Source organism: Cryptomeria japonica, chromosome 9, assembly GCF_030272615.1.
Source record: "Cryptomeria japonica chromosome 9, Sugi_1.0, whole genome shotgun sequence".
In the NCBI taxonomy this organism is placed as follows: domain Eukaryota; kingdom Viridiplantae; phylum Streptophyta; class Pinopsida; order Cupressales; family Cupressaceae; genus Cryptomeria; species Cryptomeria japonica.
The window spans coordinates 447,192,996-447,220,695 of record NC_081413.1 but is presented as its reverse complement, the minus strand read 5'-3'; positions in this window follow the sequence as shown (position 1 = coordinate 447,220,695).

Sequence of the window (27,700 nt, the reverse complement as noted above, 5' to 3'; positions counted from 1 at the left end):
AACCCGGCGTGAACTAACCATTTAACCATGTTTTGAGTGCCTTTTGAGCTAATTTGGAGGTGAAAAACATAAGAAACAGGGTAACTCAGGGCTTTCTGGGCACTTCTGCACCTGTGTCAAAGGGATCTGCGCCTGTGTCAAGGGATTTGTGCTTGTGTCAAGGCATTATTCGCCTATATCAAAGGGATCAGTGCCTATGTCAATGCATTATGTGCCTGTGTCAATGCATTCTGCGCCTGTGTCAAGACATCTTGCACCTGTGTAAGGCTAGAAATAGGGGTAAAAACCAGTGTTTTACTTGCAAATTACTTTGTTTTGCATTCTGTTCTAGTATTCTGGTTTTCTTTGGTATTGATTCTCTCTGCAGCACCTTGGCATTACGCATGGCGAAGACAAAAATGAAACTACTAACAAATCTTATGCAGGTTCACTAGTCAAAGACAAAACAAATCAAACTTCTAACTTAGTGATTTTGTAGGTTGCCTTGTATTCCAACCGAACTTTATGTTTGTGATTCATAATTAGGCACCTAGTATGATTGCTAAGTAGGATGGAATGAATATGTGTTCACTTTTCTTGTCGAGTTTGACATTGGAGTAGGAGAGTATGCTCTCATTCTTCTTAGGGTGATCAGAAATCCAGATCTTCGATACCATTCTCATGTTTTGGACTGTTTGTTTCCTTTAGAGGGCCTGTCTTCCTGACCATTTACTTTCTTTTGCAAGCAAGTGACAATCGTGAGAAGGGAACAACCCAAAGTGAGCACAACCAGAGTACCTTGGCATTCTAACTCACTATAAATAAATACTTGATGGGCGAAAGCTTTGAAGGAAGGGTTACATGGGAATTGTAGTTACTTAGGAAAGTGATGACCCTTGGACTCTTTCTCATATCAGCGTCTAAGTAGGGTCTCACACGCTTGCGTGACAGCAAGGAGTAACGCTTAACAGAAATCCTTATTAAACACCTTGTATTTAGAGGCCAAAATCCTTCTAGTTGCTTGAGAAGGAGGAGTTCGGATACTTGGAAGAGATACTAAGTTTGCCATGGGGAGATTTCCATGGGGACTGATGCTTGGCTGCCTTGAGAAGTGAGTGTCGTGGAGGGGAGCCCGTGGGGTCAAGCATCTATGTATTCTCCTTGAATCTCATAACGAGTCTACCTCTCAAGTACCTATTGTCCTTACCTACCATAAGAAATGTGTGAATGAGCGTGATTGTCTTGAGTCTAAGTTAAAATATCTTGTCTTCTTTGCTTGTCAAAAGTTGAGTTGTGTCTCATTTCAAAAACAACACAAATTGATTCAAAACAAGGTTAAACACAAGAGAACTTCATTTAACAAAGTTCAAAAACACCTTCAAACATTGCTGTCAAACATTTTTCAAAATCTTGTCTCAACATTCATGTCACTTAGATTTAGGTTCATCCTAGGTTTGCATTTTTCAAATTCATTGTCAACTACCAAGGTTAAGTTTCACTTAGGTCATACTCCTTTGCATATCAATAAAGGTCATCCATTTGCATCTTTGTCCTCATAACATTAGGTCACATTTGCATACCCTAGGTCTCTTCATTAAGCTTAGGTCATTATCATATCATATTAGGGTCATTTGCATAGTAATTGTCCCTTTGCATATGGTGTCAAAACTAGGTTTTGTCATACTTGAGTAATGCAAATCTTTGATAAAACCCTAAGTTATTGTTAGGAAGTCTAGACCTTATCAAACCTTTGTCTTTTTGTCATCACTGTCATTTTGGTCAAACCTAGCTTAGTATCCAAGCATATAGGGGAGACATTGTCATTTTGTCCTTTTGTCACTTGGTCCTTTTGTCCTTTGAGGTCTAGACATCATTTCAATTTCCTAAGGGTCTCATTTTTATAATTGCATTCATGAGGTTGTCAAAATCTTGAAAAACAACCAAAAACAATAGGTTGCATTCTTGCCATAGATTGCATTTTCATCTATTTAGTTTGCATTATTTGCCTATCATATATTATCCTTGAAAAATTCCAAAAATATTGCATTTGCATAAGTGACATGCCTATTGAAATGAGATCAAAATCTAAGAAGATGGGCGAACCAATGTATCAACCTATTGACAACATATCAAACTCACAGTTTCAAACTAGTCAAATAGTACAAATTGAAGGTTCGTCGAGCACATCATTACCACCATATGGAATGGTTCAACTTGGACCACCTCCATTATATGAACCAGTGTTTGTACCCATGAAACTAGGACATGGGAGTGTTCCACCAACACCAAGGGGAAATGCACCTTTTGATTGGAATCAACCGAACCTGCAACATGACATTCAAACTCAAACAATATATGAAGAACAAACTCTTTCACAAGGATTTGGTTCAGATCAAGGCATTCAACAAGAAACAAATCCAAATATTTTACCAGATTCTTCATCAGATTCTGATGCTTCTGATGATGTTGATATGTTCCTTAAAGATCCAAAGTTGATGAAAAAGATGGATAAATTCTTGAACAAGGTCTTTAAGATGTTCCCACAAAAATATCTTGACATGATGAGTAATGTGACCTCTTCAAGTGAGCAAATCAATGTGCAAAAACAACAAGGCAGTGAGTTGTTAAGTTTCTCTCCACATCCAAATGAAGAAGATGTGCAACAAGAAACTCAACATACCTTGATGAGTAAATATGCTTCAAAAGCATTAACAGTGACTATTCCTCAAAAGTCACCATTTGAAACAATAAATAATCCATTATTTAATACAACACCTATAACACAAGATCAAATGAGGGCCACACAAATATTGACAGCTGTCCCTCAACAGGAAGTTGTTCCTCCCATGCATAAAATTGGATCAAAGTCTAAGATACAAGAAAGCTTCATGACTGGAATGCTCGATCTTACCAATGTCCAAAACAATTCCACCATGCAACAAAGTTCGTATGTCCCATTAAGTTCAATATATTTGCCAAATACTCAAGTACCTATTATGAAAACTATTGTGATAGATCCTTTGATAATGGCGACACAAAGACTTACATATAGTGTTTTGCACCAACAACAAATGTTGCAACGATTGACTAATACACAAAAGGCACAATTGAATGCACAAATAAACAATGCACAACAACAACAATATCACATTTGACAACAAGTTATAGTGCCTTTTGCACCATTAAAAGTTAATGCAAACTTGCAACCATCACAATGGATTGGACAAACAACACAGCAAGTCAATGAAAGGGCCATACCCCATCTTAAGGAGAAACAACAAAAACCTCCCAAACAAAGTTTTTTGCAAATGATGGGATTTACGCCGAGACAACAACAATTGGCACAAAGTCAGCATCAACAACAACATATGCCTCAATATGTGCCAAGACAAACAAGTTATCATACTTCACAACCGCAATTGACCTCTATGCAATATCAACAACACCTTCAATTGCAATATCAACCTAGGTTACAAACAATGGTTCCACCACAAGAAGCACAACAACAAGGTCAATATCAAGGCATGACACAACCACAACAACAAGAGGTGTACCAAGAACATTATATGCTGGAGACACCAAAGACGGCAATTTCAGAGCATCAACAACTGATGGGAAACAGGATGTATCGACAAATCATACACCCTAGAGTAAATGATGAGCTTCCAAAATCTTCACTACCTTACACATTTGTGCAATAGCTTGAGAAGTTGCAATGACAAGTCGACGCATTGGAAACCAAAGGAACAAAGAAGTTGTACACAGATCAAGATTTATGTTCTAATCCATTTGACAAGAGCTTATACATGCCTCCCTTCCCTAAGAATTTTGAGGCACCTAATTTTGAGAAATATAAAGGGAATGGCAATCCAAAAGACCACATTCAAGCATTTTTCGCAGCATGTACTGAAGTGAGTTATGAGGAAACATATTTAATATGCTTATTTGCACGAAGTCTCACAGGACAAGCCATGGATTGGTATTCGCATTTGCCAGGGAATATAAAGACTTGGTCTGAATTGGCTCAAAAGTTTATATCTCACTTCACATTCAACATCGACAGTGACATGACCATGTTAGATTTATGCAACACCAAGAAAAAGCAAGGCGAACCATTAGTGACGTTCTTGCAACGATGGAAAAACTTGTATAGTTGTTCTTCCCTAGATATACCTGAAGAACAACAAGTGAACTTATTTATTGAAAATATGGTCCCAGAAATGATGTATGAACTCAAATTGAAAAGTCCCAGTACCATTGAGAAACTCATTAAGAAAGGGATGAACATTGACACTGCTCTTGTAGCTAAGGGAATCATTAAGCTTAACAAAGATAGTGACAACACAAACAATTCAGGGGACAAAAATAGATTTTGGTACAAAAATAAGAATATCACTAATGATGGAGTTGTTGACACAAGAGCGGTGAATGCAAATCAACCCCCGTTCACAATAAAGAAATTGAGTGCTCCTAATATGTCAACTATGGAACAAAATCAAACACCAGCAAGCAATGTTACTCAACAACCGCCATATCAACAATACACTCAACAATATAATCAACAACAAGGTCAGCAAAAAAACCAGCAACGCAAACCTTTTTGATCAAGGGATGGGCCTCCTTGATAGTTTACACCATTGGGAAAGCCTATTGAGTCAGTAATAAAAAAATTAATACAAGGAAAGTTTATCAAGTTACCAGATATCAAGGCAGAACCATTGGTAAAGCCGCATTGGTGGAATGATAATGCATATTATGAGTACCATCGGTCAAAAGGACATAAAATTGCATCATGTTTTCAATTGAAACATATGATTCAAGATTTGTTAGATCAAGGAGTAATTGAGGTAGACCCACCCAACGCGACCTCTAACACTGATCATACAATTTTAAAAAATCCTTTGCTTGATCATGACAAGGGTAAAGCATCTTCTTCAAACTCTACCCAAATAGAAAATTATGCAAATACTGGTTATAACAATGTCATCAATTATTTTCGAGCATCAGATGAGTATGTTTCCACCATAAGAATAAAGGGACAAGATCCTTCTTGCGTGGTCACCACTTGTCGATCTAAAATAGTCCTGAAAGGAGCTCCTGTAGTTCCTCCCAAATCAACTCCTGCGAGTCAGTATAATCTCCTAGATCATCTAGGAAAGACATCTGCTCAAATATCAATCCTTGAATTGTTGAAAATGTCCCCCATGCATCATGCAGTCCTAGATAAAGCTTTAATTGAGTCCACTGTACCGATAGACATTGATGTTGACCTGTTTCAAGCCCGAATTGGACATCTAGCTATTTCCCAACACATTGCATTTTCTGATAACGATATTTCACCTGATAAGCTCCCTCATAATGATCCTTTACATCTTGAAGTCTTTGTCCATAATTGCAAAATCTGATGAGTCTTGATAGATGGCGGAGCAGGTCTTAATAATTGTACCCTGAGAGTGGTCATTGGCCTTGGTTATACAGAAAATGACATTGATTCTTCTAGAAGAATAACAATCAAAGCATATGATGATGTTGAGCGCCCATCTAAAGGGATAATTACATTGATTATCAGAGTCGGTCTAGTGACAGAAAACACTTTCCTGCAGGTCCTAGACCTCGATCTCCCTTACAATATGATTCTTGGCCATCTATGGATCCACACAATGAAAGTAGTTCCATCCAATTATCATCAATGTTTGAAATATCCTTACAATGGAACTAAGATAACAATTCTAGGAGATCCTAATCCATTTCAATTTTGTGCTACTCTAAAGGATTCCCCGCAGCAGCAAGTCCCAGTTAATCGAGAGGCCCACTCACATAGTTATGTGGATCCTAATGAATTGTTAGAAGCTATCAAAGGGAAATTGAAGATATAGGACCAAGGATGTGGAGAGTATTCAATGTCTCAAACATTCCTCATTGGGAATTTACCAATATCTCCAAAATCACATGGCAAACCACATTTGTTGCAAAAAGAACCTAAATAAGTCATTCAATATCAACCCCCCACTACATTTACAAGATGGTAATCAGAATCATGATCGAATCGACATCAATTATCTTTTTTCAAGACCTAATTGTCATCCTTGCATTTCTAATTCTCCCTCTAGGTTAAATAATTTATTTATTTATCCTAAGTCTTCTTGTCACAATTAAATAGTTATTTAATTGGCTAATTAATTCTTTCCTCTTTTTGTGAATTAATTAATGAATGAAAAATTATTAATTAATTTACCTAATTTTCCAATTTACCTAATTTCTCCTAATTCTTAATTTTCCAATTTCTCCTATTTCTCCTAATTTCATGGGAATGACATAGAAAATTTGTCATAATTTGTCATAATTTGTCAATCAATCAATTTTGCATAGCAACTTTGTCATAATTTTTCATAATTATCAATCAATCAATTTCGCATAGAAAGTGTCAATTTGTCATAATTTGTCATATTTGTCATTCTTGATTTGAATTTTCCTTTCAAATCTCTTCATGCTAATCTTGTCATTTCTCCAATTGGTCTATAAATTGGATGAATTTCTTCAATCATGGCCCCCGCCCGATCAATCAACCACACTTCTGGTATCCTCGCACTATCAAAATCAATCTTGCTTCACGTTTTTGCACTTGTAGGTGAGATCCACACAAATCCGCTATTTGGAGGAGAAAGAAGGACAATGGAGGTCAATTGAAAGAGACATTGGTGATGATTTTTGATTTATTTTGAAGGTCTTATTTTCAATTCTTCTATTGATTGTAATATGATTTTATTTCATTGCAATTTAGCTTTGTGGTTAGCTAATATTTATTGCTTTGATGCATTCCATTTTTCCTAGTTACATTTTTTAGGAGACCATGGCATCAGAGTACAATGGCATTAGAGAAGGACAATGGAGGTCAATTGAAAGAGACATTGGTGAAAAACCCAAGAAATAGGGCAACTCAGGGCTTTCTGGGCACTTCTGTGCCTATGTCAAAGGGATCTGCGCCTGTGTCAAGGGAACTGTGCCTATGTCAAGGCATTTTGCACCTGTGTCAAAGGGATTTGTGCCTGTGTCAATGCATTTTGTGCCTATGTCAATGCATTTTGCGCTTGTGTCAATACATTCTGCGACTGTGTAAAGCCAAAAATAGAGGTAAAAATCAGTGTTTTTACTTGCAAATTCCTTTGTTTTGCATTTTGTTCTGGTATTCTGGTTTTCTTTGGTACTGATTCTCTGTGTAGCACCTTGGCATTATGCATGGCGAAGACAAAAATGAAACTACTAATGAATCTTATGCAGGTTCACTAGTCAAAGACCAAACAAATCAAACTTCTAACTTAGTGATTTTGCAGGTTGCCTTGTATTCCAACTGAACTTTGTGTTTGTGATTCATAATTAGGCACCTAGTATGATTGCTAAGTAGGATGGAATGAATATGTGTTCACTTTTCTTGTTGAGTTTGACATTGGAGTAGGAGAGTATGCTCTCATCCTTCTTAGGGTGATCAGAAATCTAGATCTTCAATATCATTCTCATGTTTTGGATTGTTTGTTACCTTTAGAGGGCCTTCCTTCTTGACCATTTGCTTTCTTTTGCAAGCAAGTGACAATCGTGAGAAGGGAACGACCCAAAGTGAGCACAACTAGAGTACCTTGGCATTCTAACTCACTATAAATAAATACCTGATGGGTGAAAGCTTTGAAGGAAGGGTTACGTGGGAATTGTAGTTACTTGGGAAGTGATGACCCTTGGACTCTTTCTCATATCAGCATCTAAGTAGGGCCTCACGGTCTAAATCATTCTTGCACGACTACATTTGTTTGGTATCTTGGTGGTCCTATGTCTCAATCACGCTTGTGTGACACCAAGGAGTAGCGCTTAACATAAATCCTTATTAAACACCTTGTATTTAAAGGCCAAAAATCCTTCTAGTTTCTTGAGAAGGAGGAGTTCAAATACTTGGAAGAGATACTAAGTTCGCCATGAGGAGATTTCAATGGGGACTGATGCTTGGCTGCCCTGAGAAGTGAGTGTCGTGGAGGGGAGCCCATGGGGTCAAGCATCTATGTTTTCTCCTTGAATGTCATAACGAGTCTACCTCTCAAGTACCTATTGTCCTTGCCTACAATAAGAAATGTGTGAATGAGCATGATTGTCTTGAGTCTAAGTTAAAATATCTTGTCTTCTTTGCTTGTCAAAAGTTGAGTTGTGTCTCATTTCAAAAACAAGACAAATTGATTCAAAACAAGGTTAAACACAAGAGTATGTCATTCAACAAAGTTCAAAACACCTTCAAACATGGTTGTCAAACATTTTTCAAAATTTTGTCTCAACATTCATGTCACTTAGATTTAGGTCCGCCATTGTCCATACTTAGGGCTTAGAGCATCATTCTTGCATTCCACTTGGTTCATTTCATTTAGGTGTCCATTTGCATGTCTTTATTAGGTTCTCATTTAGGTGTCCTCTTGCATGTCACCATTAGGTCCTCACATAGGTGTCATATTGCATGTCCAACATTAGGTTCATCCTAGGTTTGCATTTTTCAAATTCATTGTCACCTACCAAGGTTAGGTTTCACATAGATCATACTCCTTTGCATATCAATAAGGGTCATCCATTTGCATGTGTCCTCTTGCATTAGAGTAATACCATTTCATAATTCAGCTTTAGGTTTTGTCTTAGGTTGACATTGTCATACATTTGCATTTGCATCCTTGTCCTCACAACATTAGGTCACATTTGCATACCCTAGGTCTCTTCATCAAGCTTAGGTCATTATCATATCATATTAGGGTCATTTTTATAGTAATTGTCCCTTTGCATATAGTGTCAAAACTAGGTTTTGTCATACTTGAGTAATGCAAATCTTTGATAAAACCCTAAGTTATTGTTAGGAAGTCTTGACCTTATCAAACTTTTGTCTTTTTGTCATCAATGTCATTTGGTCAAACCTAGCTTAGTATCCAAGCATATAGGTGAGACATTGTCAATTTGTCCTATTGTCACTTGGTCCTTTTGTCCTTTGAGGTCTAGACATCATTTCAATTTCCTAATGGTCTCATTTTTAGAATTGCATTCATGAGTTTGTCAAAATCTTAAAAAACAACAAAAATATTAAGTTGCATTGTCATCCTTTAGGTTGCATTTGTCAATCCCATTAGTTGCATTGCATAGTGACATGTTTGTTGAAATAAGGTCTCAACCTTCTTACGAAGCCATGTCATCACAATTGAGCAATCAATCATGTCAATCGAATCTCTACATGTCTCAAAACTTGGATCAAATTTATCATGATGATGTAAATGTCCAAATACAAAAACTAGAGGAGAAACTAGCTCAAAAAAATGAGATTTTGGAACAAAGAGTGAAAAACATTAAGAAGAATAGATCACAAATGTCCAAAATGTTTCAAAAATTTCCAGGTCAAAATCCAAATATTGAGCCAATTGATGTAAGATCTCTTCTTGAACGATCAGACATACCGGCTCTCCTCTCCCAAATAGAGATGATGAAACAATTTCAAGAAAAGAGACAACATCAATTTCAAAATTATATGCCTCCACAACAAGAACAAGAAGGTGTTTGCTATCAATCACATTTTCAACCATCGCAACCAATGGTTCAAAAATTCCAACATTTCCAATAGACACAACCAATGGTCCACCAACACAGCCAATGGTCCCATTTCAACAATATGTCCAATCAACTATACAATGTCCACAAATAGTTCAACCAATGGTGGAATATCAACAAGTTCAATCAACATATCAATGTCAACAACCACAACCAAACATTCAAAAACAAAGGTTGCAACATGCACCAAGCCAAATTTTGAACATGTCAAACCAATTTGATCAACATCTAGTTCGAAATCAAAACATGACATCAGACTAGAACCAACTCCTTTCCAAACAAGTTCAAATTCTAGATACAACTATGTCAAAACCTTGAAAGAAAGGTGGCCTTATTGCAAGGATCTTAAGGAAACTACCAAGTGATTTCTTTGAGGAAGATCAAAATAATACACTTATGTCTAGCAATGCCTCATCCCCCTGCAAACAAATTGACTCTCTAGTGGCATCTATCCCTACACCTTTAGAAGTTTCACAAGAACCTTCCATATTTTCCTCGTCAAACAATACACCCAAGGATGAACTTATCCAAGGGCTATCCATAATTGATTGCCAAGATAATCCAATTCATGATGCACATCCTTGTCATGTTTCAAAAATACAAGACCCATTGCCACCATGCACTTTATTGCCATTACCTGTTCTAGAGGACTCCATTTGAAATTCATCTTCCTCATGTTCAAGCATTGATTCCTTGCTAGAATCCATCACAAACATTCAAATTCCATCCCCTTCATGCCAAAGCATTAATCCCTTGCCAGAATTCCCCATGCATATCCAAAGTCAAACCCCATGTCAAGAGGATAGTTTAGAGCATGAAGAAACGTGTCTTGAAATAGATCAAGATCAAGATCCTGAAACCTTATCATCCCATCCAATTGTTGACCAGCACCCCATGTTCCCAGACACTCATGATGACTCCCCTATTCTCGTCCATCCTATTCAAAGTCCTATTGACACTCCATTCCCCGAGCAAGATCAAGATATCCCAGTCCATCCAATCCCAAACGATCCCCTTCCATTTCATGAAAAAAATGTCCTTTCAAATCCCATTGACATTCCACTTCCTAAGAAAGATCAAGATATCCCTTCCATCATTTCCAATGATCCCATTAAAATTCAAGAGCAAAGCACCTTTAAAGAGGATTCCAATGATCTTCCTCCTTGTCAAGATCAAATTATTCTTTTAGATCCTCCACAAGATCCTTTTGTTCCTTCATCTCCTTGTCCTAATCTAGCATATCCACTCCAAGGTCTCATTCCTTTTGATGATCCCATTATTTCTCCCATTCCATCTCTTGAAGAGCCTGTCATTGAACCATGTCCACTACACAATCCTAGTCCCCCTCATGATCCTAATCCCCCTCATGATTCTAACGTGTCAGTGCAAGATGTTCATGAACTCTCGACATGCATAATGGGTTCTTCCACTTTGGTGCAATCTGATCCACTTCAAGATCTCATTATTTCTCTCATATCATATCCACCTCATAATGGACTCACGTCTTCTTCCCAAAGAAAAGAGTATCCTACAAGTCAAGATATTCATAAAGGCAAAGGAGTAGATCTCCATAAGAAATAATCTCTCCATATCAAAGAAGATCTTAAGGCTCATGTCTACACAACTCACTCTCAAGACGTTGGTATCCCTCCATCAAAATCAAAACATATCCTTCCCCATCATACTTTCCATCCATCTTAGGTCCTTATATTCCTTCGTCCTCTATGCAAGGTTAGCAAAGGCACACATCCTTGAGTAAATTTCATCAATCCAAAAGAAGTCCATTTCATTCATATCCATCCATGCATTCCTCTCCCCCTCCAAGCAATTTGGATGCCAAGTATAAAAGTCATAAGTCTAGAAATCCACATGTATTCAAGGATCAACATGTCCAATATAATCGACATGTCAAAACAAAGAAAAATATGATCTATAAAGAAAAGGAAAAATCCAAAAGGTCAGAAAGGCCCATTGCTCAAAAACAAAAGTCAAAATATATATGGGTTCCTAAATCCCTTGTGCAAGCAATGCACTCCAAGGAACCACAAAAGCATGAAAAATAAAAAACAATGTGGATCCTTATGCATCTCCTTGAAGCACAAAAGCCTAAAGAAACATCCAACTTGGCATCCAAAGTTGCTATTCCTCCATCCAACCCTCTTAAATTTGTTCTTCCATCACCTTCTTCATCCATTTTGGGCCCTTATGTCCCAAAATCCCAAGCTATTCCTCCATCCAAATCTCACAATCTGAGATCCATTTTTCCTCCATCAATCCACCACCCATCAAGGTGTGTTCCAATGTTGATCTTGCCTTCATTTCCATCCACTGAAGCCCAATTCTTCCAATACCCTATCCATTATCCAATGCATATTTTCCATCCTTCCATCTCTCTGGTCCAATCCTTATCCTACCAATGTCTTTGAGCATACTTTTAAAGGTCATGGTCCATTTTTTTTTCAAGGATACTATCCAAACAAAAAGATGTTTGAGTCCTTCTTCTATCCCCTATCATGTGTCCATCTTCTATTGTAAAAGACAAAAAAAAAAGAAAAAAGAAAAAAAGTAAAGCAAAAATAATTCATCCACCGGTGAAAACCTGGCAAACTGGCGTCTTGGGCAAGTACCATGATGAAAACCTGGCAAACAGGTGTCATGCTTAATCTATGAACTTCTTGCATACCGTACTTGGGGATAGGTTTTATCCTATCATATCCTTTTGTCCTTCATTGTTCCATCATCCTATCATACCCTGTCATTACCCTTCATATCCTATTGTCCCTCATGTCCAGTTTCCCTTTCCACCTTTGATCTTGACAAGGCTAAGGATCGTCATGAGCATCATGCATCTTGTTTGCAGCTTTTAGTCCATCATATCTTTTGGTCTTTATCCATTTGCTAATTACAACCTTTCATCCATATTCCCTATCTTATTGCAACTTTGTGCCACTATCCCTTAGCCTACCCCGACCTTCAGTCCATGTCCCTTATCCATTCTTGGTCTTGCTTATCCTATCCATATCTTATCACTATCCATACACTCTTTTTCATTCCTTGATCTTGATCTGACATAAGGACGCAAAATTTAAACATGGTTTCAAAAACCTCTTGACATGTCCCTCATGCCATGTCACTGCTTTACATTGCCATATCCAATCTCTTGTCCCATCATGCAATAGCCCTTGAAAATTGCATCTATATTGTCTCCATAATAACAGGCCTTTGTCTTCCCTCTATCCGCCAACATTTCAGAAAGCCTATTTATTCACCTGTCATATTCCTTTCCTTGCTAGACACTGGGGGCAAAATCATAAAAATTGAAAAATATCCTGAAATAATCAAAAAAATTGAAATAATGTCCTAAAAAAATCCCTAAAAATCAAATAATGTCTTGAAAAAATGCCTAAAAATCAAATAATGTCATGAAAAAATCCCTAAAAATCATATAATGTCCTGAAAAATCCCTAAAAAGTCAAATAAAGTCCTGAAAAACGAACAAATTTTTTTAAAAAAACTCAAAAAATGCTAAAAATTTCAAAACATCAAAATCCAAAAATAATTCCTTTGGCATTTTGCATTTTGTCAATAAATGGTACCCTTTGTGCATAGACAAATCACTGAGCATACATCCAATGATAATCGATCAAACATATGTGTAGACAACAAACAGATAACAAGTTACAACACTGCGCTTTAATGAAATCATTCATTAACGAATGAACTTTTCAATCAAACCAGACATGCAAACTAATTAAAATTGTCATATCAATCAACATCAATATCCTTTGTCCTTGTCAACACTATCATGGGTCTTATACAGGGTGTGGTATTCTCGAAACCAAACTATGTCCTATCTTAGACAGGGTACCATATTCCCTGACACCAGACAACATGATCATTCTTGTGTTCCACTTTTGACAATGATGATCAGAATGTTTGTTTGACTTGGTCAAATTTGTGAGTCTTATCTTTTTACTGATTTATCTTTGGCTTTGATCATGTTCCTATGTTGCTCGAGGATGTCACTGAGTGATTTAGAGTGACCGGGATGGTTCATGGTCCCTTTCCTTTTTTGTTGTGTTTGTTGTTTGTGGAATGTTTGTCACAAACTGGGGCAACTATATCATTGGGTGTCTGTGATAAGTATGTTCACTTTGTGAATGCCGCACATACCTTGACCCTTGATGTATGCACCCTAGGATGCTTCACTCATTTCCTTGTGTGTGATGTGTTTGTCTTTTGCAAAAGGGGTTGCGTTCTAGCTCTGGCCTTCAATGCCATGATGCTCTGCATCCGCTTTGCTACAATAAATAAAGGTTCTCACCTGCTTATGTGCATTTGTGAAAGCAATTTTTCCTTCATCTCTAACTGTCCTCTATCTAATTTCTGCTTACTAACATTTCTTCCATCAGTCTTGGCAGTCTGTTCGAACCTATCATTTTCTGTCATTCTTATCGATCAATTGGCCTCTTTTCTGGATGTTTCCAGCCAATTCCTCGAGGGGGCATGCCTATGTCAGTGTTATTGTCTGGGGATTTTCATTATTGTTCTTTGAAACAACGCTTAAAATCGCATTGTCTCAAAGAGGGCCAAAATGTAGACATCTAAAAATGGTCAATGCTTGCGGAGTCATACTTTAACATTTGCGCATTGCCTTATTTTTAGGGTTCTTGCGTTGCATTAACATTTCTTCTATGTTGCGAACTTGGTCTTTATCATTTGCGAGCATTGAGTCCTTCTTCTACATTCTTCATTTGTCTCACTTTTGAATTAGGTCTTCTCGATAATAATCTTTAGTCATGATTTTGGTCGATCTTATCCTGTTGCATCAATGTGCATGCTCATTTGGCATATTTTGACATCGTCAATTCGATTTCATTCTGGAAATCATCAATCCTAATCGATGATGGAATTAGGGTTTTGTCCTCTTATCAATCTTATCATTTTGTGATCGATTTGTCGTTGATCGTTGTCCTTTTCAATCTTGTCATCTTGCGATCGATTTGTCATCAATCATTGTCATTTTCAATCTTGTCGTTTTGCAATCGATTTGTCATCGATCGTTGTCATTTTCAATCTTGTCATTTTGCGATCGATATGACATCAATCATTGTCTTTCTCAATCATGTCAATTTGGATCAATTAGTCATTGTCCCTCGTCAATTGGTGCATTTTTCAATCAAATCATTTGTCAGCATTGGTCCTTTGTTAATCAGAATCATGATCGAATCAACATCAATTATCTTTTGTCAAGACCTAATTTTCATCCTTGCATTTCTGATTCATCTTCTAAGGTTTTATGATTTATTCATTCAATCTTGTTTGTCATTTTCCCTCTAGGTTAAATAATTTATTTATTTATCCTAAGTCATCTTGTCACAATTAAATATTTATTTAATTGGCTAACTAATTCCTCCTCTCTTTGTGAATTAATTAATGAATGAAAAATTATTAATTAATTTACCTAATTTTCCAATTTACTAATTTCTCCTAATTCCTAATTTTCTAATTTTCATCAATTTTCTAATTTCCTAATTTCTAATTCATCTAATTTTCTATTTTCTCTAATATTTCTCCTAATTTCATGGGAATGACATAGCAAATTTGTCATAATTTGTCATAATTTGTCAATTAATCAATTTTGCATAGCAACTTTGTCAATTTTGTCATAATTTGCCAATCAATCAATCTTGCATAGAAAGTGTCAATTTATCATAATTTGTCATATTTGTCATTCTTGATTTGAATTTTCCTTTCAAATCTCTTCATGCTAATCTTGTCATTTCTCCAATTGGTCTATAAATTGGATGAATTTCTTCAATCATGGCCCCCGCCTGATCAATCAACCACGCTTCTAGTATCCTCGCACTATCAAAATCAATCTTGCTTCATGTTTTTGCACTTGTAGGTGAGATCCATACAAATCCGCTATTTGGAGGAGAAAGACGGACAATGGAGGTCAATTGAAAGAGACATTGGTGATGATTTTTCATTTATTTTGAATGTCTTATTTTCAATTCTTCTATTGACTATAATAGGTTTTTATTTCATTGCAATTTAGCTTTGTGGTTAGCTAATATTTATTGCTTTTGTGCATTGCATTTTTCCTAGTTACAATAACCCAACACATTCTAGAATAATCATCAATAATTAGCATGAAATATCTATCACCTTGTAAGCTTTTAGTTCTAGCTGGACCACATAAATCAGTGTGAATGAAATGAAGAGAATTATTGGATTTTTCTAGAATACTTTTGAAACTAGCTCTAACTTGTTTCCCAAATTGACATTCCTTACAAATTTTATTCTGAGGTTTCACAATTTTAGGTAGATCTCTAACTGCTTTAGAAGTACTGATTTTTACCATGCAATCAAAGTTTACATGACATAGTCTCTTATGCTATAACCAACTTTCATCTATGTGTGCAATCAAGCATGCCTTTTCACTATTGTTCAAATGAAAGATATTACCTCTATTCTGATTACTGGTTGCAATTTCCAAACCAGTTCTATTCATGATTTTGTATTTTGCATTTTTAAATTGTAACTAAAATCCCTTCTCAACTAATTGACCAACACTTAAAAGATTATGCTTTAATCCTTCAACATAGTAGACATTGTCAGTGTTATGCTTACCATCAAGAGATATTGAACCCTTACCTTTGATTGAACAGGCTTTGTCATCTCCAAATCTTACTAAACCTCCATTGTATTCTTGAAAGTTCAAGAATTTACCTTTGTCTCCTGTCATATGATGTGAGCATCCTGGGTCAATGATCCATTCATCCTTTACTTCAACTTTAGTTGCTAGGGCTTGTCCTACTAGTTGAGTAGTAGGTACCAGTTGATCTTCTATTATAGCAACAAAAACCCAACCATTGTCTATTGGATCCTCATCAGAATCATCAGTCACACCTTCATCAACAATGTAGCAAGATTTGTCTTTGTTCTTCTTAAATCTGTATATTTGATATTCAGGATTAGGCTTGTATGTTCTTCTCGCTTCTTCTCTTAGTCTAGCATGTCTATTAGGGCATCTCAAAGCCATATGACCAATCTTATTGCAGTTGAAACATTTAAAGGGTGCTTTACCTTCATACTTACTTCCAACTGGACCTTTTGGCGTTTTCCTTACAAATAGTGCTTCAAGTTCTTCAAGCTCTTCATTCTCCTTCCTAGTTTCTTCAAGTTCTCTTTCATAAAAGGCTTTCCATTTTGATTTGTCAAATGATGGAGTAGATGATGTTGATGCTTTAAAGGCCAAATCTGTCTTTATAGTAGCAACAGGACCAAATTCCTTGATTTCAAAAGCTGAAAGTTTTCCAATCAATGTACCTAGTTACTGATGTATTAGCCATCGTTCTCAACTCATTTATAGTAGTAACCTTCATTTTATATGCCGGTGGTAATCCTCTTAAGATTTTTGAAACAATTTCATCCTCACTCAAGGTTCCTCCACAACATTTAATACCCAAAACAATTTCATTTACTCTTTCCATAAAAGCAAAAATCCTTTCATCTTCTTCCATTTTTAGATGTTCATACCTGACTCAGAAGCTTTCAAGTTTTGCAATCTTGACTATGGAATCTCCTTCATTCAATGTTTCCAAATGATCCCAAATAGCTTTAGCAGTAGACCAATCTGATAATCCCATGATTTGTTGATCTGATAATGTGCTCAAAAGTGCTTCTCTTGCTTTGCAATCATTCTCTTCATCTTTAGCTAAGGTAGTTGGAGCAATCTGACCAGCTACAACAGCAGTATAAGCATTCTTTGTAACTTCCCAGATATCTATACCAATGTAATTCATATGTGTCTCCATCCTGATCTTCCATATCCCATAGTTGGTTCCATCAAGTTTAGGACTATCCTTCCTGAAATAATTAGTAGACATTGGATCTCCTCAAGTTGTTAAACTTTTGCAAAAGAGGGCTAGGCTCTGATACCAATTGTTAGGTCCCAGAGACAATTGAGAAGGGGGGGGTGAATCAGTTGTCTAATAAATTTAAACCAAAACCATTTAACCAACTTAATGCTTAATACCGGTAAACCAGTTAAGTATGCTGGTAGATAGTGTTAACAGTAAATTGCTATACCGATAAAGATTAATGCATGAAACATAAACATAAAGTCATCCACAACACATAACACCAATATTTGTACGTGGAAACCCTGTAAGGGGAAAAACTATGGTGGGAAACATTACCCACAATCAAATGATACTACTGTAGATAGTAAGTGTACATAAATGGGGTCTACACATGCAGAAAGGCCAACAGGCTAGAGCTCACTGTTCAATCACAAAATGGGAGTCACACTAACTACAGTTGAATGGTTAAATCCAATAAGAATGTACTGCACAAAATAGCATCTTCATATGCTGGATTTAGTACCAGTGTAATGTTGATATGCTTTTACAAAAACCTAGCTTCACCTTCAAATGATGTCTTCGTGTATACCTCTGCTTAATCTCGCATATACCTTCTCACAATTCTTCTTCGCATTCCACATTTGATCTTACAAATAAGATCTTACATTTATATCATAACCTAAGACCAATTTAAGTAGGTCAGCTCTACAAGATATTACAATAAAAACATTTTACAAATACTATAATATTCGATGCAATAACCGATTGAACATGTCGGCTTAATGCATTTACAACAATAATAAATCATCTCCATAGCTTGCCATACTGATCTGGAAAAGATAAACTTGCCGGTGTAACCCTAGGTAACCCTGGACTTATTTGTCGGTAAAAGCAAATATGCAAATATGAATATACCAATGATTAATTCTTCAAAACAAAGTGTCGACATGATATCTTCGACATTACCAAGTGTCTTCCATATCATTCCAAGTGCCAGTGAGCATTATATCCTACTAGTGAACCATATACCAGTAACTGTGCAATAGTTACTTGCTTGCCGGTGAATGTTGCTGGATCTCCAAAGTGCTAGTGTTTCAATAGGTGTTGGCATCAATGACAAAACCATACCAGAATACCAACATCTACAACTTCTATTAACACTTTCTTGTAAATGTCTAGATGTAGAATAATGTTGTTCTCAATACTTTCCTTTTTTACATTAGTGAATGCATTATACAATTTGCTAACATTTGATAGATTGTCATCATCAGTGATTTCACTCACTAAGTTATCCAGAGGTGGTATAACCTATTGTTGTTTCTTCTTAGGTGTCAACTTCCTTGCTGGTGGTCTTACTACCTGTTGCTTCTACCTTTTTGTTCTTGTTTTCTTGGGTGGAGGAGAGGGTACTGGTGAAGGTTTTCTTTTCCTATCAACTCTTTTAAACTTAGTAGGTATCTCACTATCAGATGATGTACCTACCGGTGAGATGTGTGCCTCTAGTTGTAATCCTTCTAGGTCACTTTCCTTTATTCTAGTAAGGTTCATGACATTTTCTTTTATTTCCTTTACTTGCTTTGATGCACTTCTTATGTACTTTTCTCTTCTCTTTCTTTGTTTCATTGTTAGTACAACACTTTCAATTGTTTTTGCATTACCAAAAACCTTTTCTATGGGTTCTCTAAGTGCCTCTAATAGGGCTTAATTATAAGTTTCAATAATGTTTACGTCTGCCTCATACCCCATTTCAGTTACCCATACAGGTCTAGGAAGAACTACTTCCATCCATATTTCATCCTTTTTAATCACAAAACATATTTCTTTGTTGTACTTGTCTACTACACTTTGTGGTAGTCTCACCCTTGTTTTCATTTTTGCTTGGAAGGTTTTAAAATACTCAGTTATTTTTTTTTCCTTGTCAGTGCCCATATCAGTGAAGATTTCAAGAAATTTTTTGCCTACTAGTATATCATATCCAAAATCTTTCTTTTCAATACCTGGGAACTTCTTTTGTGAAATATAACATAAGACATACCAAAAGATTGCCAAAACAAAATGTTCCTTTCTTATCTCCTTTTATCTTTTTTTCAGGTTGTCTATTAATTCATCCTTTATCCACTCACATACATCTATTTTGCATCATTCTTCACCATATCATAAGCACTTTTAATCCAAAGACTAGAAACTAAATTGAGTCGGTTTGCATGTGTGGTCTTGTAGCCTAAATCATGCTTATGAATCTAACATTTTCATCTTTGACATCATTTACTCTCAAGGATCTATTATCATATGTTGCTCCTTAAGCTTCCTGATAATGGTTGAGTGCTTGAGACAAATCACTTCACTTCTTTTCCATGGATGCCTTCGCTTAGATTTCATGCTCTTTGAAAGTTTGAATGCTCGGTGAATTGAAAAAGAGGAAAAACTGATGATTTATAATGTCTTTTCTTCCAACATCCACATTAAATGCTCATCGGTTAAGTAAAAATTAACACATCTACTGGTAGAGAAGAAATCTATCTTCTCACCATCTACCAAGGGTAATATGCATGATATTCAACTTGCTGCAATACCCCCAAAGGGTTACTTCTCAGTTGGATGAAGAATATCCTACCAGTGGAGTAATACTCTATTCTACCGGTGAAGGAATAGTCTCATCAACATTCTGATCTGAATTTATAATCCATTGTCTTGAAAATTTTTGCTTTACCTCATCAACCTTCTCTTTGCCTTTCAAACTGGGTCCTTTATTGTTTACCGGTGAAGTCTTGCTTCTACAAAATTTTACAATATGTCCAATCTTGTTACAAGCATAACAAGTCACATTATTCTTCTGAATAGCCTTTCCATATCCTATGCTGGTTTGTGTTTTACATTGATTAGATAAGTGCCCAAATCTTCCACAAACATAACATCTTACATTCATTCTATATTTTTCTGAATTGTGACCAATTTTGTTGCATTTGGAACATTGACCAGTGGGTGCATTAATGTTCTGATTATTTCTAGATCTACACTGATTTTCTCTATGACCATACTTGTTATAGTTAAAGCATTTCCCACTAAATTTGTAAGCATTAGGCTGTCTTATTGGTTTACTATGATCATGATTGTTTGCAGTACCGGAACTTTCTCCAACTTTAAATCTAGGTCCATTAGTATCTCCATTAGGTTTATGACTTTTTAGCATATTGTCAAGTTCTTCTGAACTTTTCTTGAATTTCTCTTTATGTTGATTTGCAGTAGCCAACACATTTTCCAGAATTCCTTTTTGTCTCATAAGTTTAGTTTAATCATGTTGCATGTGAATCAAATCTGTCTTCAACATATCATTTTCATGACTGAGTCTTAGATTTTCATTTGCAGCATCATTGAGTCTCCTAGTCAATTCATCTTCATTCTTTTTTTTGTCTTCAATATCTTTACAAAATCTCATATTCATATCTTGCATCTCATTCCTCATAGTCATGTTTTCTTTCCCCATCTTGTTTACAAGCTCATTAACAGTTTCATTTTCATCAGCATCACTCTGCATCTTCTCATGAAGTTCTTTTATTTTATTTCTAGCAATAGTAAGATTCTCCTGAAGTCCTTGAATAAATTCTTGTGTAGTTCTTAGATCATCTTCAAGTTTGATATTCTTCAACTTCTCTGCGTCATATTCCACAAGAGCTCCTCTAATTTCTTTCTTAAGTTCTCCATCTGTACCGGTGTCATAATCTTCCTCAAGCTGTTAGACTTTTGAAAATAGAGTACTAGGATCTGATACCAATTGTTAGGATCAATTATAGTCCCAAAGATATTGAGAGGGGGGGTGAATCAGTATCTAACCGGTTAACAGAATATTTGACCTTATTAAGTATTTTGCATTCTAAAATAGTGTACCGGTAAAAAAGAATTAATATAGTAAATAGGAATAGTAAAGACAGCATAGAAAACACACCATAACACAAGATGTTTAATCAAGACACTCCATGTGGGATAAATCTCAATGGGATTTGTGACCCACAATATTTACTCACTGGCCAATGAATAAATATTACTTACAATGAGGGTCTTGCACATGCAAGAAGGCCAACTGCCTAGAGCTCACTGCTCAATCACAAGATGGAAGTCTCATAGACTTACAAAATGGATTATGAAAATCTAATATAATGTATTGCTACAATTCAGCATCTACTATGCCAGGTTCAGTACCAGTTTAAGCTCATACTATAACCACAAACCTTATACAAAATCTGCCTTAATATTCGCTCATCACTTCTACCATATTTGTCATATGTCCATCCTTACAAAATTATTTACAAGATCTCATACATATATGAGTCTATTATAATATGCCATGTCTAATTTACAAAAATATATTTACAATTAAATACAATAAACAAAAGTTTGGTCCTGTCGGCTGGGGTGTCGGTATACATTGTTGTCACTATCGGTGAAGTGTTTGCCGATGCCGATGCTTGCCGGTGCTAGTGTTGGTGCCTACCAGTGGTTTACCAGATGAATGCCACAATGTTGTTAGTAGGTTGCCATCAATGACAACACCATCATTTCTCACTAGAGTGTAGAATGCCAACATATAAAACATCAGAAAAACCTCATTTCAATTTACCAAGCATCCAAGCATTCGAAAAGCGCGAAGAGAGAGCAAAGGCATTCTAAGGTGAAGCTGCAAAGTGTTTTCAGGCATTCAAGGATTTCAAGTTAAAAGGTATTTATCTTTCAAAATGACAACTTCATCTTTTGCACCTGAATTTATTGCAAACCCTATGGTGGTAGAAAACATTAAGTGCCCTAGACCCATGTTTAAAATCATTCCTCAGATTGCTAAGCAACATGATTCCATCAGAGCCTTTTCTCAGATTTTGAAGGGAGTTGCTTTTGTCAAAGATCCGAGGATTTATATTCACTGCAACATAGAGAATTTATGGTCAGATGAATTGAGGAACATGTACATAAATGTTATAAATGATGAACAAGGTTTAGTCAAGCCAGAGCATAAGATTGTTGAGGATTTAGGATTTGTTGAAATTGTGAACATTCCAGAATTTTTAGATAAGATAGTTCATCTTGTACTGAGCAGATTTCATGGAGAGTTTATGTCGCTAGATTTTGTTTTTAAAATTACTAAGGAAGCAATCAAGGTAGTTACTAGTTTACCCTCAACTGGTACTAGACTTGACAAAAAGAAGAAGATACCAAACAAGGGTGTTATGGATCTAACCGGAGCTACATTTGACAACATATCTCTTAGGGTTAGTGATATCACTGATGCAGATGTGAAATATGTAAGCATGGTATTTGGATACAAAGTTACACATGCAAATAGGTAAAATTATGTTTCTAGCTTGTGTATTCATAGTTCATATGAGATGGTTAAGAAAAATGCAAAAATTGACAACTGTGAGTGGCTTAAGGATGAACTGCTTGATAACTTGAAGAAGATTAAGGGTGATAAGAAGGGAACATTCCATTTTGGGAATCTACTTGTGTGTTTAATGCTTTACTTCACAAGGGAGATACCTAGCATTGGTCACAAGGACTTTGCATATGGCATCCCAGTAGGTAGACAAATAATGGAAGCTATTACCGACATAGGTACTAATAGTGATGATGTGGTAAAAGACTACTTCAAAAACTTCTAAACCAAAATGAAGGCTAGAGAAAGGATACCGCAGAGCATTGTGGATAAGTATGACAACAAAATTTGTTTTGTAATCAAAAGAGATGAAACATGGATGGAAGTTGTTACTCCTATAACTATTTGGATAACACAGATGGGATATGAAGTTGATCTGAATATTCTTGAGGCTTATGTTAAGACACTTCTTGATGCACCTTTGGAACCTTCTGAATTTTTTTTGGGCAGTGTTGAGACTATTGAGAGTGTTGTTTTGATGTAAAAGAAGAGAAAAAGAAGAGAAAAATTCATTCGAGATGCATCCAAAATGGTTAAAGAGGTTAAAGAGAATGTGATGAACTTGAGTGGTATTTCTGCTAGTGAACTAGAAGGACTGGAACTAGTAGCTTATGCTTCACTAGTTGTCACTTCTTCTGATACAGACAGTGATAAGGTAGCAGAGTTCAAAAGAGTTGAAAGGAAGAAGAGGAAACCTTCACTTGTACCTTCTCCTTCTCCTAAAAGGACAAGAACATTAAGGAAGAAGAAGTAGGTTGTAAGGGAGCCTAAGAAGAAGTTTACTCCAAAGAAGAAACAAAAACCTAAGGCATCGGATAGCCTTACACTGAAGGAACTAATAAATGAAATTACTCAAGATGGTAATCTTTGCAATGTGAATAAACTTTATCATTCATTCAAGGATTCTGATAAGGACACAATAGAGGAAACCATCATTTTGCATCTTGACATCTACAAGAAAGTTCTGATTGAGGTTGTAGATGATCTGCTTAATGACTTATACATAAGATTAGAGGCTAAAAGAATGTCAGTGATGGAATTGGATAAAAAGTTAAAGGTAGAAGCATTGTTGATTGTTCACCTTGTTAATTCTAGGGAGGAGATTGATGAACTGATTGCTGAAGCCAACTAGTTAGATTTTATGAGTGGTCACCAACAAGTAAGCCTAATGGTAGAAAGAGTGAAAGAGATAGAAAATGAAACTGCAAACAAATGGGACATATTTTTTGTTGAAAAAGAAAAGAAAGAGGAAAGGGAGAGACAGAAATTGGATAAGTCTTTTGTAAAGGTATATCAAAAGGAAAAAGGGAAAAATAAAATTGGTAGTGTACCTATTATAAAGGTCATAGATAACCTTTCTCCACCAGCACAAGACACCCCAACAATAACTTCAGAGATACCAATACATGCAAAAAGTCAACCAAATAAGGAGGCTAAAGAAATAACACATGATGATACTAATCCAAATTCTGAAATTATCTTTACTATGAATGTAGATACACAAGATGTTAATATTGTTATGGATAAAGAGACTACAGAGGTTAAGACAACTAATGCTACGACTGTTGAAATCTTTGAGTCACCAATTAACACTGCTGACTCTCAAAACATTGAAATACCCATGGAAGCTAAGAAATTGGCAGAAGTAGAGGTAATAACAAAGAGTGAGAAATTGACAACAATTGTAAATAAAGAGAAAATAAATGATGGAAACAAGGAAGAAATTGTTAAGGTGATTGGTCAAGTATCTATGGAAAAGAAAGTTATTACAGAACTGAGCACATCCACTATAGATGTCAAACCTAAAAATGTAACAAATGTTCTTTTGGATTCAATTAAGAGGATCATAGAATGCAATGCCTTAGCATACAATGCTATTGATGTTACATTGCCTATTTTAAAAATGATTGCACTGACATGTAAGGTAGATCATATTGATGGTTCCTTGAGTAAATTGGATGCATTGTCCAAATTTATTGCTACAAATGTTCTAACTGTAGATAATATCAATGAAGAAACCATTAAGGAAAAGGCAAACAAAGAAAAAGGTGAATTCTTTGAAAAGACTATCAAAGACTGTATAGAGCATATTGATTCCTTATTACCAGTACTTAATTCAACAACTTTGGAATACAAAGAATTATATAAGGAAGCTTGCAAGCCTCACCACCCAACTAAAGACATTGATGAGGAGATTGATGAAATAGAAGATAATATGATAGGTACTTCGGAACTTACCTTAGTTTTTTATCAAGAGATGGCAGTTTTTGAGGAAAAGATAGAGAAACTGGAGCAGGAAAAAGAAAGGATAAGGTTGAAGGCCCAGGAGCTGAAAAACAAAATTGGTCCAAGATTGGACAGCCTTATAGCTCAGCAAGTTGAGCTATCCAAAGCATTAATTCAAGGAGAATGATCACCAAAGCAATAGATGCATTATCTGATCGACATGATCTAGCAGACTAAAACCATTATCTCTAATAGTAATAAATTAATGCAGAGCCTGAATCTAATATTGGCAAATATCTTTTAAATTGTTAACAATCGGTTACAAGATATAAGGTAGAATTTTGTATTGACTCTTTTTTGACATCCTTTGTCACTGATGCCAAAGGGGGAGTAGTATGGAGAAAAATATATGGATAAAAATGCATAGAAGAAATCACTTGCTCAGGCAAAGCACACTCTTTTCTGGGGGACCAGTTTTCGACATCATTTTTGGACAACATTTTTTGGATTTTTCTCATGAGTGTTACCATCAATGCCAAAGGGGGAGATTGTTGGAATTCTACACTCACATGAGAATGGTTGATGTTGTCATTGATGGAAAGAAACCTATAATAGGATTCTACAGGTTTATCGACAATGCAGAAATCATCTACCGACACCGGCAGGGACAACAAAGTTCATTCATCGGCATCTAGTTTATACTGGCAACAAAGCTTACCGACACTCAAGCTGACATGAGACAAATTTTTATTTATGTGAATTGTATTGTAAATGTAATTAATTATTTGTAAGATGCCATGACGTATTGTAAAGACTCATATATGTATGAGATCTTATAGGTCATTTTTGATATAGAATAAAATGGTATAGTATAGAAGATAGCGAAAAGATTTTATAATAAGGCTGATAGGTTATGTGAGTGAATATCATTCACCAATAGGTTTTTGATTATGGTTTATGATAGAGCTTAAACCAGTACTAAATCAGGCATTTTAGATGCTATTTTGAGCAGTACATTGTCTTGGATTTAATTATCCATTTTGTAGTTAGTGAGACTCTTTCATTGAGCAGTGTGCTCTAGGCTGTTGGCCTTCTTGCATGTGCAGGCCCCTATTGTAATTAATATTTATTCATATTGGTCAGTGAGTAAATATTGTGGGTCACAAATCTCATCGAGGTTTTTCCCTTACCGGGTTTCCTCATCAAAATATCTTGTGTTATGGTGTGCATTTATGTTGTCTCTGTTATTTCTCTTTGTTGAATTATTACCTGTTTACCAGTATATTAATTTGGGTTGCAAAGTTATAAATAAGTTTAAATATTGCGTTAACCGGTTAGACATTGATTCACCCTCTCCCCCTCTCAATGTCTTTGGGACTATCATTGAATCTAACACAATCAGTACTGATAATCACTCTTGAAAGTGATTAGGCAGAATATCAAACATCTCACTTTCAGGTGCCTTAAGGAGTTTTTCACTATCAGATAAATCTTTTAGTTTTACTTTTTTTTGGTTCTGATACTGCCACAGTGTGGTTTTTTCCATCAAAACACTTGTCTTTCTTCTTTTGATATTTGAGACTAAGATACTTGACATCTGCTTCTGTCATGTTCACACTTTGTTCATTGATGGAAGAGTTCATGGGTTTAACTGCATTAAGGTAAAATGCTAAGGCATATTCGTTGGAAAAAGTAGGGATATCCATGGGTTGGTCTTGTAGAGTATGGTCAATAAGCTTAGGGTATACTAGGGATAAAGATTTTACAGGTTCAAGGGAGTTCATAGTATTGTCATCAAAACCTTGGACCATCAAGTTGAGTTCTATGAAACTACCTTACATTAGCTTCTTGAGACCGGGAAGAGCCATAACATGATTATCGAATCCTATGTTAACGTTAAAAGAATCTAACCCATCAAACCTACCACTGGACCCTTCTCCTACTTTAGACTGGACTACATATTGTGGTTCAATGATATTAGCTTCTTTAGACATAGTTTTAACATTCATGGCAAAGTAGTCATGGTTTGGTGTTGAATAGGTAATATCATATACGGATCTCATTTCAGTCTTATTAAAGTTAGAAGATGAAGCATCTGACTCCTCTTCAAGTGACTCAGTAAAAGCATGTATGGTATCAATATGAACATCTTGTATGTTGCAAGTTCCTTCTTGTTTTGTTTCAGTGATAGCTTGTAGTTGAGATATCTGTTCACATAAACTTGATGACTCTACAAGTTTTTGTCTTCTTTTTCATTCAGCTTCTTCTAGATTGATGACTGGTCCTTCTTTAGTAGCCTCCAATTCTTTAGTTGTGTTCTCATACCTGATTTGTTTTGTCTCATTAGATGGAGATATAGCAGGTGAGTGATTTTCCTATGCTTTCTCTTTTCTTACTTGTTGCTCATAAGCTTCTTGTATTCTTAGTCTAACTTCCTCTAGTTCTTGTTGTAGCTTCATGTGTGCTATTTTTTGTGCTTCATTTATAATATCATTGGATTCTTCAGGATTTTCTTTAGTAGATGCATGTGATAGAGTTTGTAGACCCCATTCATACTCATTGGAGTTTGTTTTTGAATCTTCTTCTG